Source organism: Hemicordylus capensis, chromosome 5, assembly GCF_027244095.1.
Source record: "Hemicordylus capensis ecotype Gifberg chromosome 5, rHemCap1.1.pri, whole genome shotgun sequence".
In the NCBI taxonomy this organism is placed as follows: Eukaryota; Metazoa; Chordata; class Lepidosauria; order Squamata; family Cordylidae; genus Hemicordylus; species Hemicordylus capensis.
In genome coordinates this window covers 15,897,631-15,914,534 of record NC_069661.1, presented here as the reverse complement: position 1 = coordinate 15,914,534, position 16,904 = coordinate 15,897,631, and the positions used below count along the sequence as shown (strand labels likewise).

Here is a 16,904-nt window from a genome sequence, read left to right as displayed (position 1 = left end):
ATTACTACATACCCTCTTTACTCCATGTCTGAACATGTACCAGGGGCGTAGCAAGGTTGGAGTGGGCCCATAGACGAGATTTTAAAATGGGGCCCCAGCCCCTCAAAGTCCAGGGCCTCAACACACCCCAGGCCCCCAAGGATTGAAGTCTGATATTTCAAAATAAGTATGCTGCCTAGAAATACATTTCACTGAATACACACATGCACACTTCACAATATATAGTGATACTAGTATTTTTAAGCCCGTTATGATAACGGGCGCTAGCTTTCTATCCCGTCTTTTCTGTCTCTCTCTGTCTCTCTTTCTGTCTCTTCCCCGCCCCCCTTGTCCCCTCTCTCTTTTTGTTTTTTGTTTTGTTGTTGTCTCTGTTTTTGTTCTTCCTTATTTTGCTTTTACTTTTGGGGGGGGGTGTGTGTGGATGAATAACGGCCAAAATGGCCCATGAGAAGGTGGCCGCCCCCGCCTATCGCCCTCCCGCGCACCCAGCTGCCGGAGCCCACCTTACCCGCTCCAGCCCGAAGGAGAAGAGAGGAACTCGGGAACAGAGCTACTCTCTGTGTTAAGCTGCTGCCCATACTGTCGCAATGGACGCAATAGGCGTCCTTTGCGTCCATAGTGGCAGTTTGAGCAGTGACTTAGCACAGAGAGGAGCTCTGCTCATGAGCTCCTCACTTCTTCTTTGTGAGCTCCTCTCTTTTTCCTCGGGCTGGAGCGGGTAAGGTGGTCTTCGGCAGCTGGGAGGGCAATAGGCGGGGGCGGCGACCTTCTCATGGGCCATTTTGGCCCTTAATCTTTTTGGGGGGGAGCGGGGAAGGTGATTTGGGGCAGCTGGGAGGGCGGGTGAGCAGGCGGCAGTGGCTGTGAGCGGGCGGGGGCCTCATTGGCGGCTTCGCCGCCACCTCGCCCAGCTTCATTTTGGGCAGCTGGGAGGGCGGGTGAGCAGGCGGGGGCGACGGCTGTGAGCGGGCGGGGGGCCTCGTTGGCGGCTTCGCCGCCACCTCGCCCAGCTTCCCTGTCCCCCGTCTCGGTCTTCCCCCGCCGCCTTTGCCCTCGCCTTTTTCAGGGCAGCCGCTTCTGGTTGCCTCGGCCTCCTCTCGCCGTGCCACCTCGGCCACTTTCCCCCGCCGCCACACACTGGCTAATGGCTGCCCGTGGCTGTGGGACACTGGTGTCTGAGGTCCTGTGTCCCTTGGGCTCTTCTGGGCCTGCGCTTCGCGCAGGCCCAGAACAGCCCAGGGAGGCAGGGACGCAGATCCCCAATGTTCCAAAGCCACGGCCACTCACTTAGCCTTTTATTATATAGGATACATTGAGTACTATATATTTGTGCTACTTTTAATGCCTAGAACACACTAGAAACACTAATTATTAAAATGGGCCCCTCGCTGCAGATTAGCAAAGGAGACTTTCAACCATGCAGGGTGAGCCTATATATGTTTTCTCAGAATTCTGAACAAATTCAGTCAAGTTTGATTTCAGGAGGTTTTTTACAGGAGGCTTTTAAAGCCCTTTAAGACACATCTCCTCTGGAATGGAGGTGCTGCATTCACATGTTGGCCAGATTTACCCTGAAGTCCCTTTCGGAGGGTCATTTCATGGATCCTGAGACTGTTCCAGTGGATGGTCCTCTGGCTGGTGGGTGTAATCGCTCCTGGCCCATGAATGCGAATGGAGGAGAAGGTCTGGCATGGAGATAATGGGGGGGCGGGGGCAGACAGGGCATGTGCCGTGGGAGCCACTGGGGGGGCACCATGCCAGTGCCTGCCCCCACCATAGCCCATCTGCCCAGCCCCAAGGCCCCTCAGCCACTTGCCATCCTGCTTGCCTTGGCCTCCAGCCCAGGATCCTCCTGCAAACTGCAGAGCTCTTCTCTCCCCGCCTCTCAGCTGATTGGCTGGTGGGCGGGGCTTCCAGGGAGGCCTCTCCCTGAAGCCTGAACTGGGCAGGCCTCAAGCAAGCAAGGAAGCAGGCAGAGCTCCCTGCAGCAGACCAGACCATCCAGCACAGCTTTTGCAAGGTAGGCTGTGAATTCCTTTTTGTGATTACCCCACTATATAGGGATCGGCTTGCCATAGGGCTTTGATATGGGGTGTGTGGGGGAGTCCTGAGAACCCTCTGAATATTTAATTTAAAACAGATTGGAAAATTTGCTGGCTTTAAAAACAAAAACTGCCTTAAAAGGCCTATAAGTGGCTTATTCCATGGCAGAAAATTACAAAAACTTCTGGAACAATATTATATTCATTCATTCATTGATTTATAAATGCACTTATGTTCAAGTTGTTTTGCAAACCAGAAGGTCTGAGTGAAAACTGTGAAGCATGTGTGGTGCTTTTATTTTATTTTATTTTATTTTATTTTATTTTATTTTTTCTTGTGTATGAACTGCTCCCCAATGACTTGCAGGGACTTCAGGGTAAATCTAGCCAACATGTGAATGCAGCACCTCCATTCCAGAGGAGATGTGTGTTAAATGGCTTTAAAAGCCTCGTGTGAAAAACCTCCTGGAATCAAACTTTACTGAATTTGTTCAGAATTCTGAGAAAACATGCATAGGCTTACACGGCATGGCTGAAAGTCTCCTTTGCTAATCTGCAGCGAGGGGCCCATTTTAATAATTAGTGTTTCTAGTGTGTTCTAGGCATTAAAAGTAGCACAAATATATAGTACTCAATGTATATCGCTATATATTGTGAAGTGTGTATGTGTGTATTCAGTGAAATGTATTTCTAGGCAGCATACTTATTTTGAAATATCAGACTTAAATCCTTGGGGGCCTGGGGTGTGTGGAGGCCTTGGAGGGGCTGGGGCCCCATTTTAAAATCTTGTCTCTGGGCCCATTCCAGCCTTGCTATGCCACTGGCAGAATAGATACTACACATGGGTTTCTGCACAACACCTGCACAGAAGAAACTTCCATGTAGAAAATGTGTCTCTTGTAAATTGACTCTGAATTTTCCATCCATGACTGGGATATCTGAGAGTTAGAGTCAATAATAAAAGAACAGCACACTGCTTGTGACAGGAAGGGGCAAATGACAATGATTTCTCAGTCTGGTGGGGGCAGGTTTTGGCCCTGGCAGAACTTGGCTGTCTGCTCCTGTTGCAAATTCCTCTGTTTAGTGTGGCAAACTAATGTATCCTCCTCCCTCTTGGTGTCAAAGTAAGCACTAGAATGGTGAATGCACATATACCCCATCATGAGCCAACAGTCATCATAAGACAAAGGCTGGCAGGAATCATTCACTGGTTTATAGACCCACCCACCCCACCACCACCACCACCTTCTTCTTCCCCTATTTTGCTAGTGGCTATTTGGGCAGGTGATCCTCTAGGACAAAGTCATGTTTTTTTTTAAAGCATGAGATGAGACAGAAAATGTCACTTGGCATCCTCACATAACTACTGCTTGTTGTTCTAAGTCTTTAACAGAGATGGCTCATGTTTTCAGGTTTTGATCAACAACCATGTCTAGATGGTACAGTGTTCCTTTTAACAGGGATTTCCAGATATTGTTGACTACAAGTCCCATCATTCCTGTTTGGACAGTGGCGCAATTTCAGTGCTTGCTCTAGGTGCTATTTTCCCTAGATACACCTCTGCGGTCTGGCCAACAACGATGTGTGGTAAGAAAAGAGTCTTTAGAGACAGAGATCAGGCAAGAGAAGAAGAACCCAAATGGAGAGGTTGATCCATGTTCCCTTGGCTTGCAGAAAGGAGGGAATTCCACAGTAGCTTCTTACTCTGCAAAGTACATAAGAATGTAGGGAGCTGCCTTATACCAAGTCAGACCCTTGGTCCATCATCTAGCTTAGGATTGTCAGACAGACTGGCAGCAGTTTCTCCAAGGTTGCAGGCAGGAGTCTCCCTCTGCCCTATCTTGGAAATGATGCCAGGAAGGGAACTGGGAACCTTCTGCATGCAAGCTTCTGCTCTTCCCAGAGCAGCTCCATCCCCTAAGGGGAATATCTTACAGTGCTCACCTAGGAACATAGGGAGCTGCCATATACTGAGTCAGAACATTGGTCCATATAGCTCAGTACTGTTGTCTGCCCAGATGGGCAGCGGCTTCTCCAAGGTTGCAGGCAGGAGTCACTCCCAGCCCTGTCTTGGTGATGCTGCCAGGGAGGGAACTTGGAACCTCAGATGCTCTTCCCAGAGTAACCCCATGCCCTAAAGGGAATCATTTATTTATTATTATTATTTCTTGTTTACACAGTCAGACAGGTGTTATTGAGTAGTTTGTTTTATCCAGACATCGAGTCCTTCCCAAGGACCTGTGATGGCTGAATTTTATTACCAATATCATTGTTGTTATTATTATAGATATCGTCGTAGAATATAGGCTGTTCCCAGTAAAGTTGCTTTTTGTAATTGGCTGGTGGTGATTTCTGTGGCCCCTGTGGTGTTGAGGTGCTCTTCAAGGACTTTTGGAACTGTACCCAGGGTGCCTCCCAGAGCGTGCCCGGAACTCCCGCCCTGGTACGGATGCCCCCGAAAGCATTCCCCTCCTTGCCCTCTTCCTGCTTAAGGTCTTTGTCCCAAGAAGCCAACTCTGTCAGCATGATGGCGGACTTTTCTGCATTCACAAGGCTGGGGCCCCCAGTAGCATTCCCTGTAAGAGGGCTTCCCAGAGTCTGCTGACTACAACTCCCAGCATCCCCAGCTGCAATGACCTTTGTCAGGATGCTGGGAGTTGTAGTCAACAGCACCTGGAATTCTCTGCTACGCCTTGTGACCACAGAAACACTTACCACCAAGCTCATGGCCTTTCCCTCTTGGGACAAACACCCACAGCAGGAAGAGGGGGAGGACGGTGAAGCTGTCGGGTGCACCAGAGCACGGAGTGGGATGAACACTGCACACGAGTAGAGCGCCCCCTGTTGAAAAGGAATGGTTGGACTTCCCAGTCTCCATACCCAGTGGAGGGGGCAGACTGCAGATGACCGGATGACCTTGCCATGCAAGCAGCCACCCCTGTAGGCAAAGGCCTTTTGTCTCCACAGAAGAGGGTCCAGCACACCGACTGGGAGAGCAGGGGAGCTATGCAAGCATGGCCGTTGCCTCCCCTGGCTCTAATGTGTGGGGCTAGGACCATGCCCCTGCCTCTCCCTGCGTCACGGAATCCATCGTGCTGCCACCACATGTCTCAAGCAGCCCTGTGATCTGAAGCTTCACGGCGATCACCCGGCAGACCTTGGTATTTCTTTGGGCAGTGTCCACTAAGACAGCCTTCCAGACCTCCTCCACTATACCTCTCACCCTCCCTCCCTCCTTCCCTCCATCCCTCCCTAGCAGAGGAACCACCAAGCAGAGAGAGAGCTTTGGGGGACAGGGCAGAGAACCCACATCCTGGCCTCACCCAGACTCTGGAGTTGACATTCGCCAGGCAGTATCTGTCCTGCCAAGGAGCTGCTTCCTTGGACCGAGGAGGCCCAGACCGAGACGGGTCCTCCACCCTGGAGAAAAGCAATTCCCCTTTGCCCTCCTCACTTGCTCCTTGGCAGATTCAAGATGTTTCCACTTGCTTCAGCTGGGGGATTTGGGGGCTGGCAATTGGAGGGCAGCAGTTGCCACGCACCCACAAGTTACTGCCCCACATCTCCACTTCAAGCAGCCTCTGCACAAGCAGATCTCCTGCTGGGACGCCTGGGAAGGACAAGCAAGGTTTCTTTGGGTCTCTCTTTCTCCCTTTCCTTTTTTCAGAAGGATGATGAAATTAAGGCTCGCCATGCCGAAAATGTCCAGTGGGGACACCGGTGCTTAGAAGATGCTGCTGTTCTTGCTGATTCTATTGTCTATTCTGAAGGGCGCTTTCCTAATTAACCCTGACCCCAGTGTCACTACCGATCGTCAAAGTGTGCTTCTGTATTGCCTGTGTATCGACATTGCAGTTCCTGCGCTGTCAGCAAGGAGCTGTTCACATTTCCAATGCCTTCTTTTGGGTTTTATTGCTCCGTTACTGTCCCACAACATTGTAAAAGTAATAGCTGTATTTTTCTGGTTAAGGGCATTTCGGGCAAACTAGAAAAGACTGCTCCCCCCTGCTGGTGAATTTGTGCAACATAGTTTAATTATGTTGTTGATTTGACCCCACCAAGCCGAAGCATTTTACTGCAGTTGTAGCTGTAATCTGGAAAGCAACACGACTCTCCTCTCTCCCCTTGGTCTTCTCTTCTCCAATGCGCTTTCCAGATTACACACTACAATGGAAGTAAAATGCTTCAGTTTGGCTGGATCGTCTTGAAAACGTAAATAAAAGATCCAGCCGTTGGTTGCACAAAGCCACCAGCAGGGGGAGCAGTCTTTTCTAGCTTGCACAGACCTCCTACAACGAGAAAAAGACACAAAGATAAAACCCACAATAAGTCATCGGAAATGTGAACAGCACCTTGCTGTCCTGGCAGGGACTGCAGTGTCACAACAAAGGAAGTACAGAAGGACTCTTTGCAGATCCATAGTGACGCTGTGGTAGCATTTAATCTGGAAAGTGCCCAGGCTGAACATACCAAACTCCTCCAACCACCCCGCTTAGGATTTGTCTTTTTCAGACCCGCCACCACCTTGGCTGCCTCCCTCTGAACCTGTTCCAGTTTATCAGTGTCCTTAAAATGTGGGGCCCAGAACTGGATGCAGTCTTCCAAGAGGGGTCTGAGAAGCACAGAATAGAGTGGAACAATTCCGTCTCGCGTTCTGGACAGGATGCCTCTATTAACACAGCCCGCAGTGGCGTTAGCTTTGATAGCTGTTCCCTCTTGGAGGTGAAAGGCAGGTGCTCGCATGGCAAGTGAGGAGAGCTGGTCTGGTGGTAGCAAGAGTGACTTGTCTCCTTAGCGAAGCAGGGTCCACCCTGGTTGCAATGAAAGGGAGACTTGATGTGTGAGTACTGTAAGAGATTCCCCTCAGGGGATGGAGCTGCTCTGGGAAGAGCAGATCGTCCAATAGGTTTCTGGGCAAAATACAAAGTGCTGGTTATAACTGTCATGGCTCAGACCTCTGAATCAGAGGAGGAACGGGAGGACTCAGTTGGGAGTACAGGCTCAGAGGCACAACAGCAGGATTTGGCTGGGAGAACAGACTCTGGAGCTGAGTTGGAACAGCTGGCAGACATGAGGGCTGAGGAGACTGATCAGGAGGAATCTGGAATTTCACCTGTGTTAAGAAGACGTCTCAAGAAAAAGGCTCAGTGGGAGACACAGAATCTCACAGGAGAGGAAATAGAAGTGCTGAGTCAGGAAAGCCTGATTGGCTGCCGGTTATCTTGAGTCCTATATTAAGCAGACTGCTCTTGGCACAGATTACTGTCAGCAACTTTGCCTTTTTGCAGACAGTGTCCTCATATTTGTACTTTCTCAATCTTCCCTGTTTCAGCCTGTCCTTGTTCTGTTGTTCCTTGCTCCGTTATTTCAGTTATTACTCAGTTATTGTAGAGGGGGGTACCTAGTTTAGTTTTAAGGGACTTTCTTTTGTTTATAATACTTTATCTTGAGAGTCATTCTTCACTTTCATTCGTGCAGCGAAGCTGCTTCTCTTAGCTATTGAACTTTATTTTGACTCATACAAGAAGAGCTGAAGGGATCATAAATCCTGTCGGGTCAGCCGTGCCAACAGATTCACTACACTAACTTATAAAGCCCTAAACAGCTTAGGCCCTGGGTATTTAAAAGAGCATCTTCTTCGCTACGAACCGCACCTCCCATTGAGGTCATCTGAGGAGGTCTGTCTCCAGTTACCGCCAACTCATTTGGTGGTCACAAAGAGACGGGCCTTCTCGGCTGGTGCCCCAAAATTGTGCAATGCGGTCCCTACTGAGTTACGATCCTCCCCATCTCTGGCTATTTTTTTAAAAAAAATGAAAACCCTTTTTTTATCCAAGCCTTCTCTGGTTTTTAATTTACTGTTTGTTAATTTTATGGTTTTTAAATTATTGTACTGTTTTAACTTTTATATGTGCTTTAATTGTTGTTAGCCGCCCAGAGACATATGTTTGGGCGGGGTATAAATTTAATAAATAGATAAATAATAATAAATAAATGTCACGTCTTCGTTTCAGTCAGTTCCAAGATGGAATAAACCCCAGGGCAGGGTCCACTTTAAGTGACCTGCTCCCATCTCTCCTAGAGTTGTTCCTATCACATCGAACAGCTGCTGTGACAACTATATAAGGAGGCAACTTCCAATGTGGTTCCTGAAATCCTTTGAATACACTGGTGAACATTGTCCCAAGCGAGGTGTTATGTAAGCATTAAAAGCATTTTAAAATCCAATTAGAATAGGAGCATAGGAAGCTGCTGCCTACCGAGTCAGACCATTAGTCCGTCTAGCTCAGTCTTGTCTACACTGACTGGCAACAGCTCTCCAAGTATTCAGATAGCAGTCTTTCCCAGCCCTACCTGAAGATGCTGTCAGGGACTGAACCAGGGACGTTCTGCGTGCAAAGCTGATGCTTTACCACTGAGTTGCGGCCCTATTCCCAGCCATAGTAGGAACATAGGAAGCTGCTGCCTACTGAGTCAGACCATCAGTCCGACTAGCTCAGACTTGTCTACACTGACAGGCAGCAGCTCTCCAAAGTTTCAGACAGGAGTCTTTCCCAGCCCGAACTGGAGATACTGCCAGAGATTGAACCTGGGATCTTTGATGTGCAAAAAGCAGATGCCCTTCTACTGAGCTTCTGCCCCATCCCCTAAGGGGAATATCTTACCCCACTCACATGTAGTCACCTATCCAAATGGGGTAGACCCTGCTTAAGGAAGAGGATAATGCCTGTTTGTTATCGCAAGACTGGGTCTCCTGTAATGAAGCTCAACGTAGTCCTGTCAGTATGTTTCCCCTGCTTCTGGCTTCATTTATTTGACCTGCATGGTGTGGTTTTCTGGGCTGCCGCCAGGTCCATTTTTTCTGTCTTTAAATGTCTGTGCAAATAATCTCCCCCAGCCAGCCACCAGTGTGTGCACTTTGTACAATGCTAAGGAAACCTAAGCTGTAAAGCAAGACCTCCCTAGTTCCTCCAACACAGACCTGATTCAAAACCCACCACTTCAAGATATGAGTCAGGGTGCTTTCAGTTTTAAACTGGGCTCTAAAAAATGTGGAAACTGCAAGTTAAGGTGCCCGGCTTAACATCCGAGCCATATGAACTGTAAAAGTTTTGTAAAGGTGAAGTGTGCCGTTGAGTCGGTGTCAACTCCTGATGACCACAGAGCCCTGTGGTTGTCTTTAGTAGAATACAGGAGAGGTTGACTATTGCCTCCTCCCCGTGGAGTATGAGATGATGCCTTTCAGCACCTTCTTATATCACTGCTGCCTGATATAGGTGTTCCCCATAGTCTGGGAAACATATCAGTGGGGATTCAAACCAGCAACCTTCTGCCTGTTAGTCAAGCATTTCCCTGCTGCACCCACATATATCAAAGTTGTAGGAGAGGCAGAGAGTGATCATGTGGGAGCCAGGAACTGGGGAGGACAGGCACGGACAACCCATAATCTCTCCCCCACATTTTATCAAGGGTGGATGAAAGGCCGTCCTACTCAGCAACCATCTCCCGCATGATCACTCTCCCCTCCTCGATCTTTGCAAACACACAACCACCGACCGAGAGCAGGCAAAGCTCCTATCCTGGCTGGGCCTTCCTCTGACCCTGTTGGGGGTCCTGAGAACAGGCCCCTGGTCTTTTTCAGATTATAGGTCCTCCCTAGGAAGGCCTGTGGGATTCTGGAATCGGTGCAAGGCCATACATATTTCAAAGCACCGACATGTCGGAGGTTTCACAGGGGAGTCCGATGAGGCTGAGGAGGGAAGAACCGCCTGTTTCAACACAGGTAACTTTCGACCAGGTTTGCTAAGGTGCTTGAGAGGAAGCGAGTGAGGTTGTTCAGGATAACATCAGCCCTGAGCAGGTGTGATGACCGTGCAGCAAACTGCCTTTTCTTGGGCTTCAGACTGGGCACTAAAAGCACATTTCTCCTTTGCAGATTTACTACGAAGAATGATAAGCGGTTCTGTGCTGATCCCAGGCTTAAAAGGGTCAAGGGGAGAATCCATTCCTTCTTAGAAAACTAACCGTGTCCTGTTTCCGCCTCCTGTACCCCCAGAAGCGAAGAGAAATGTTCAACCTGGAGCTACCAGCTTGTGGAGGAAAGGAGGAAGTTATACAAGGTTGAAAGCTAGGCTATCCATCTTCAAAGGGGACGCCCGCCTGATTTTTTATTTTTTATTATTTTGAATAACCACATGTACAATTTGCTTGTTCATTTATTCTTTGCATCATAAAATAAATAAAACAGAAGCACTTTGAAAACAGTTGCCTGACTTCTTTGGGGATTAGTGGTAGGGTGGTATCCTGGGGACATCAAGAGTGTTAACCAATTGGTGTTGCCCAGAGCTGTTTTGGAGATGTCACAGGTACTAGTCATTTGGTACTTTCCTCAACTTGCTTATTGGTGTAATTGGGCACTAGTCAATTGTTACTGCCCAGAGCTGGCTGGGTACCATCATGGGTACTCACCATTTGGTACCTCGATAAGTAGTTTGGTGGTGTCACAGGTGCTAGCCAAATAGTGCTGCACAAAGCTGGCTCAGATGAACATTTGTTCAGCAGGGTCCACCTTAGTTTGCATTTGAAAATTCTGCAATATATTCCCCTTAGGCGATGGGGCCATAGCTCAGTGGGAAAGACTCCTGCCTGAACACTTGGAGAGCTGCAGCCAGTCAGTGTAGACAATACTGAGCTAGATTGACCAATGGTCTGACTCGGTATGAGGCAGCTTCCTGCGTTAGTAACTTCATGGGCACTCATCATTCACCACCATCCAGAAGTAGCTTAGTAGTGTCACAGGCACTAGCCAATTGGTGCTGCCCAGATCTGGCTTGGTGACATGGGCATTAGCCATCAGGTGCCATCCACAACAAGGTTAATGAGGGAACAGGTGGTAGCCAATTGGTGCTGCCTACAATTATGTTAACTTCTGACTTTTTAATCAGTGCGAGGGATGTGCACAGGTTCGGCACTGAACCTCGGTTCGTGCACAATCCTAATCGGTGGAGGAAAGGTGATTCCACAGGAAATGAACCTAATATGCAGAAGGTACAGTAGAGACTTTGGAACATAGGAAGCTGCCATATACTGAGTCAGACCCTTGGTCTATCTAGCTCAGCATTGTCTACACAGACTGGCAGCGGCTTCTCCAAGATTGCAGGCAGGAGTCTCTCTCAGCCCTATCTTGGAGAGGCTGCCAGGGAGGGAATTTGGGACCTCCTGCATGAAAACAGGCAGGTGCTTTTCCCCTAAGGGGAATCTCTTGCAGCGCTCACATGTAGTCTCCCATTCAAATGCAAAGCAGGGCAGACCCTGGTTAGCAAAGGGGACCAGTCATCCTCCAGCTTTGTGCAAATGTAGTGAGTGGAGAACTCAGACATCAACTTTCAGCATGAATCCTGGAAACTGAGTGTGAAAAAACATGTCCATATTTCCATTAGTGGAAACTTGGAGGGTGGTGTGAGATGGCAGAAAGAGACTGCAGGAGGTTCCATTAGTTCTAGCTCTCTGCTAGGTGGCTGGTTCATGGCTTACCCTCCATCTTGGAACCATAGATTTGGGCGGGATCTTGGAGATCTTCTAGTCTACCGTCCCTTAGGAAATTCTTCCAGTGACTAGCCAGCATATTCCTAATCCCACATAGGCATGTGCAGAGTAGAAGGTGCTTTACCTCCAGTTTCCATTATATCTGCAATATCTCGGCTTTGCATGTCCCCCCCCCCCAGCAATGACCAACGGTGGGGAATGGATCATGATGTTCCCTTTCCATAACGCAGTGTTCCTGGGGCATGGAGAAAGTGAGGAGGGTAGTGCTTTGCCTACGGTGTGCTTGAGCAATCGAGGAAGCAGACAGGAGAGGCCTTCAGGCAGGGTTTTAAATCTGCAGCCAATTCAAAGAGCCCACGACCAAGCTGAAAGGAAGAGGATAGGCTCACAGCTGCTCCCACTTAGGCAGAGATACTTCCAGGTTCCTCTCTGGGAGGTCCAGAAGCCAACTCTGGAATCAGTTTTCTACTTCCTCATCTGGTACTCTCCAAAAAGCCTTTGGTGTGACTCCAGATTACAGCATGTTTTCGCCCGCAATCCTCAGAATCCAAATGCTGCCTTTACTTCTGAGAAATCTCTGCTCCAAACCCCAACACTTCCTTCCCATCTTCTGCTGGACAGAGAAGGGAGGGGTCCCAGTGTCCCGGGCCAAGGTGGAAAGGACATCTGTGCCTGATTCTGGACCTCAGCCAACCACTTCGCACAAGACGTCCAGCGGGGAAGAGTAGCCAAGCTGATCTGTTTCCTCCTTTTCTCTCCCTCCCTTTGTCCTGTCACAAAAGGAAGATGGAGAAACCGTGGTCCTACTGGAGGAGGAGGAGGAAACTCAGCTGGCACCAGCCATGTCACTAAGGAATTGGTTCGGGGCACATGCCCCTTGGGCTCACTTTAAAAGAGGCCTCTGCTTCCCCATCTCCACCACAGATGGCAAAGATGAAGACCTCGGTGGTTGCCATACAGGTTGTCCTGCTCATGGCCATCGTCCTCTTAACTTCGGCTGAGGTTGTTCCTGGTAAGGCAGTCCTCTTTTATTTTCTCTCTTTCTCTCCATGGCTCTGCACTGAAAGAGGAAACTCTTGCTAGGGTCTTGTGAACTCTTCTTTTGATCTTAAGGTTTTCACAGATGCTCATGGAACAAGTCACATGGGTGTTCCTGACCCAAACAGGCTGGTCTTCAGGCAACTCGGGTGTAGGCATGGGTTGGGTGTGGGCCCACCCTGTACTTGAAACAAACTGGGATATCAAACCACAATTTGATGCTGGACTGATATTCTGTATGAATATGCACAAATCGGATTTTCAGATTTGATTCAAATTTGAATTGAAGCTGGCCAATTTGATTCAAATTCAAATCGAATTGGCCAAAACCAGGTCGATTTGATTCAAATTTGATTCTATTTTATTCAAATTTGAACCAATTCAACCTATTTTGGCACTTTTTTTTACCAATCAGGGCAGCTGAATGGCTTTTTTAAAGGTGCCAAAATGTCTCTAAACTGTTGTCGAATCTGAGATGCTGTCAGGATTTGAACCCGGTACCTTCTGCATGCAAGCAGATGCTCTCCCACTGAGCTACGGCCAAATTTCTTGGTTTCCCCATCAGTCCAGTGGGAGAGGAATCCGCCGAGCAGGGGCTGTAAGCCAGAACGTCACTCTGCTCCCCTCTCTCTTGCAGGTACCAGGCTGAGATTGATTTGCTACAAGCTTTACATGAAAGAGCAAATTGCTCTGGCAAGAATGAAAAACTATCAGTTTTCCACAGAGGGCTGTGGCCTGAAAGGGATTGTGTAAGTATGAAAGACAACTGTCCTTCAGGAGAACCAGACTCTAAAGTAGTCGGTCAGTATGGACCTGACTTCCAGATTCATCCATTTGGCCAGTAGAATTCACTGGGTTGCTGCCAGGTTCATTTCCTTAGAGGGGGAATGGAGAGCCCTGATGGATCAAGCCCAAGAAGGCCCATCTAGTCCAGCATCCTGTTTCCCGCAGCGGCCCACCAGATGCCTCTGGGAAGCCCACACAGTGCATGCCTTCTCTCCTGGGCACTTTCCAGCCTAGCTGCTCAACAGCAGCAAAATGCCTCCGTTCAGGCAAGTTGCATTTGAAACGTAAACAGCAGGGGGAGCAGTTTCCTGGAAACTAACAACCCCAAAAAACAGCAGATTTTTCACGCTGGATGTATGACGTCCTAGCTCTATATTGCAGCAATTAAATTTGAAATAAGGCACCCTGCTGTCCGCATAGGGACTGCGGTGTCACGGCACAGGAAGCGTGGAAGCACACTTTCGAGATGCGTCCTGACCCCGTTGCAGGGTCTAATCTGGAAAACACCTCTCCTGTTGCTCCCCTGCAACTGGTATAGAGGCGTCTTGTTTCTGAGGCTGGAGTTGGCCCATAGCCACCAGACTGGGAGACACTGATAGCCCACCTGTCCTCCATGAATTGGTCTAAGCCCCTTTTAAAGCCATCCAAGCTAGTGGCCCTCACTACGTCCTATGGCAGATGTGCTGTGGCATGCACTGTGTGGAAAAGGACTTCCTCTTGTCAGTCCTAAATTTCTCAGCCTTCAGTTTCATGGGGTGATGCCCAGTTCTAGTGATGGGAGGTCATTCCTGGGTTCCTGATTTGTGCAAATGTAAATGTCTTGTCAATGTAAACTTCCTGCTAAATGGGCAAAGAGGCACCTTTTTAACATGGTGATTTTCTTTATTGAGCAGGGGGAGAACAACTGGCCCTATCCACTCCCAGCACAGCATCCCTCCAGTGGCTGTTGCTGGTGTCTCTCTTATGTTCATTAGTAGATTGTGAGCCCTTTGGGGACAGGGTGCCATCTTATTTATTTGTTATTTCTCTATGTAAACTTTTTTGGAAGTGTTTCTTGAAAAGCGGTATATAAATTATTGTTGTTGTTGTTGTTGTTGTTGTGTGCTTTGTACAATGCTAGTGACTAAAGTAAGCTGAGTGACAGATCAGGGCTTCCATCCCCAGTTGGAATCTCCCCTCTGCCATGAACTCAGTAGGTGACCCAAGGCAAGCTGCTCCTTCTCGGCCTCAGCCCCAATGTGGGATAAAACCATATTTACCCAAATAGAAGAGGAGTCTGTATTCAAGACGTACTGCCATTAAAATAATACATGTTGGGTACAGGTTGGTTGTCCCTGTATTTAACCCACAGGAAGAGGACTCTAACTTTAAGATGACTCCCTCCCCTCAAATTCTTATATCAAACTAGTCTTGGAATCAGGTAAATATGGTAATACTTGATTATCTGAGAGGGTGGTTGGTTAAAGGGGTAACATTTACTGTGTGCTTCTAGTACAGACAGTAGGGCTGGTTCTGCCTCCTGTCCCTTCGATCATGGTCAATCAGGGGGCAGCTGAAGCTGTAATGAGGGTTCCCAATCTACTGGGGACACAATGCATGCTGGGATAGCTCTTTGGATTGTTGGAGGACCCAGCTCCCGATTTCATGAAGACGCCAGCTGTCTGCATCATCTGGGAGCAGAGTTCACAGTTAGTGCTCATCTGTGGGAGACAGAGCAGGAGATCTCCCACCAGCACCACAAAAAAGCAACAACACTAACCCCAGATGCTTGTGTGAGAGGGCTCGGGGAGTGAGGCCATTCAAGATCGCCAACTCTGAACTGGGGTGGCTATCATGCAGTGATGTGCCTCTTCTGGGGCTTCTGAATGGGCACTCAACACACATTTCTCCTTTGCAGATTTATGACAATCCAGAATCGAATGACCTGTGTCGATCCCAATGATGCATGGGTCCAGGATTACATGCATCAGCTCCCCAAAGCATGATCATGTCTGGCTTCATCTTCCTCAGCCACCAGAAGAGAAGAGGGAGAATCGTGTTCTCATCTATCAGCATGTGGAGGGAAGGAGAAAGTTATCAAAAGTTGGAAGTCAGGGCTGCCGATCTGCCTTTTCCTTTCCTCGTGCTTCGGGGGGGGGGGGTTTACCCACCTGCAATTTATTATACGAAGGAGCTACATGTACACTCTGGTTCTTCCTTTGTTCTTCACATCACAATAAATAAAGAAATAAAATGGAAACATGTGAAAAAGTCTTGCCCAATTCCTTCCGGGGACTAGAGGTGGTAACACTGCTGGAGTCAGCCGTCCTGCGCTAGCTTAGTGAAGGAACAGGCACTGGCCAATTGATGCTGTCCACAATTGTGTTTCGCTCGCATGCCTTCAACTTAAAGAACAAACACCCTTCTGGCTGTGAGATCAGCATAGTAAAAGGAGCCCAATGTAGAGATTTCTTCTGTGTGGAATAGCAGTGGGTTGAGAGCTCAAGTAATCCTCAGTATGAGAACCTGGGTGTGATACAACCTGGGTGTGATACAACCGTATCGTATGTGGTATGATACAGCGGAAACGGAATCCAGCTTGCTGGGACATGACAGGGCTGCGCATTGAATTGGAACAATAACCATATCGGATTCTGTACAGCCCCTTTGGCAGCATTTTGCATTGTATTGTTTTTGAGGTAACATTGCTAAATATCGGAAACAACCTAAAATGATGCTTTCCGTCTCGCATCGGACCGCATCGGAGGACTGGGTGGCTGTTTACCTGCTTTTTTCAGGGGCTTGTGTCCCACCCAAACCTTGCTCCTCTTTGAATCTGTGGGTGTATGTAAAAATGCTGAAGGGGCTAGGAGAACAGTGAAGTGATTGGCCTCCTCTCTAGCTGTGTGTTTAATGCCTCCACAGGCATGCAGCTGTTAGGAACATAGGAAGCTGCCATATACTGAGTCAGACCCTTGGTCCATCTAGCTCAGTATTGTCTACACACATGTACTACACATAGTTTCTGTATGAAGTTGGAAATATTGTCGCTGACAGTTTTCAAAATGGCGGCACCTCTCTCAGCTTTCACCATAGTTGAACAGTGATGTGTCATTTGATTTTTACTGTCAGAAGGAGTTAAACCAAGAGAAATCTACCGTAGAATGTGTGCACAATATGGAGACAGTTGTTTATCCATATATATACATACATATACACACACACACACAAGGGATGTGAAGTGTTCAGAAACTTCACACAAGTAGAGTAGATGAACATCGACCTGGTAGACTGGTGCATAAACGTCATGCATAATTGGCTACACTCTTCACCAGAAACCTTTTTCTCCGATGGAATTAAAAAGTAGGGATGTGCACGGACCGCAGAGGTGTGGTCGGACACCGACATGGCCTGTGGACCGGTTCGTGCACATCCCTATCAAAAAGCTTGTTAGTCACTGGAATAAACGTGTTGAGATAGGAACTGAAAAAAAGTGTATGTTCATGTTTCTGG

At 48.4% G+C, this 16,904-nt stretch overlaps 1 long non-coding RNA gene across 2 annotated transcripts; it reads left to right on the top strand.

Annotated features, from left to right (window-relative positions):
- The first annotated feature begins 1,840 nt into the window (after positions 1-1,840).
- LOC128327829 (uncharacterized) lies at positions 1,841-10,298 on the top strand. Of its 2 annotated transcripts, XR_008308812.1 has the most exons (4): positions 1,841-2,020; positions 8,057-8,241; positions 9,667-9,825; positions 9,979-10,298. It is a non-coding gene; the product is annotated as an uncharacterized LOC128327829 (long non-coding RNA). The 2 variants fall into 2 exon arrangements; XR_008308811.1 differs by lacking the exon at positions 9,667-9,825.
- Positions 10,299-16,904: the final 6,606 nt, after the last annotated feature.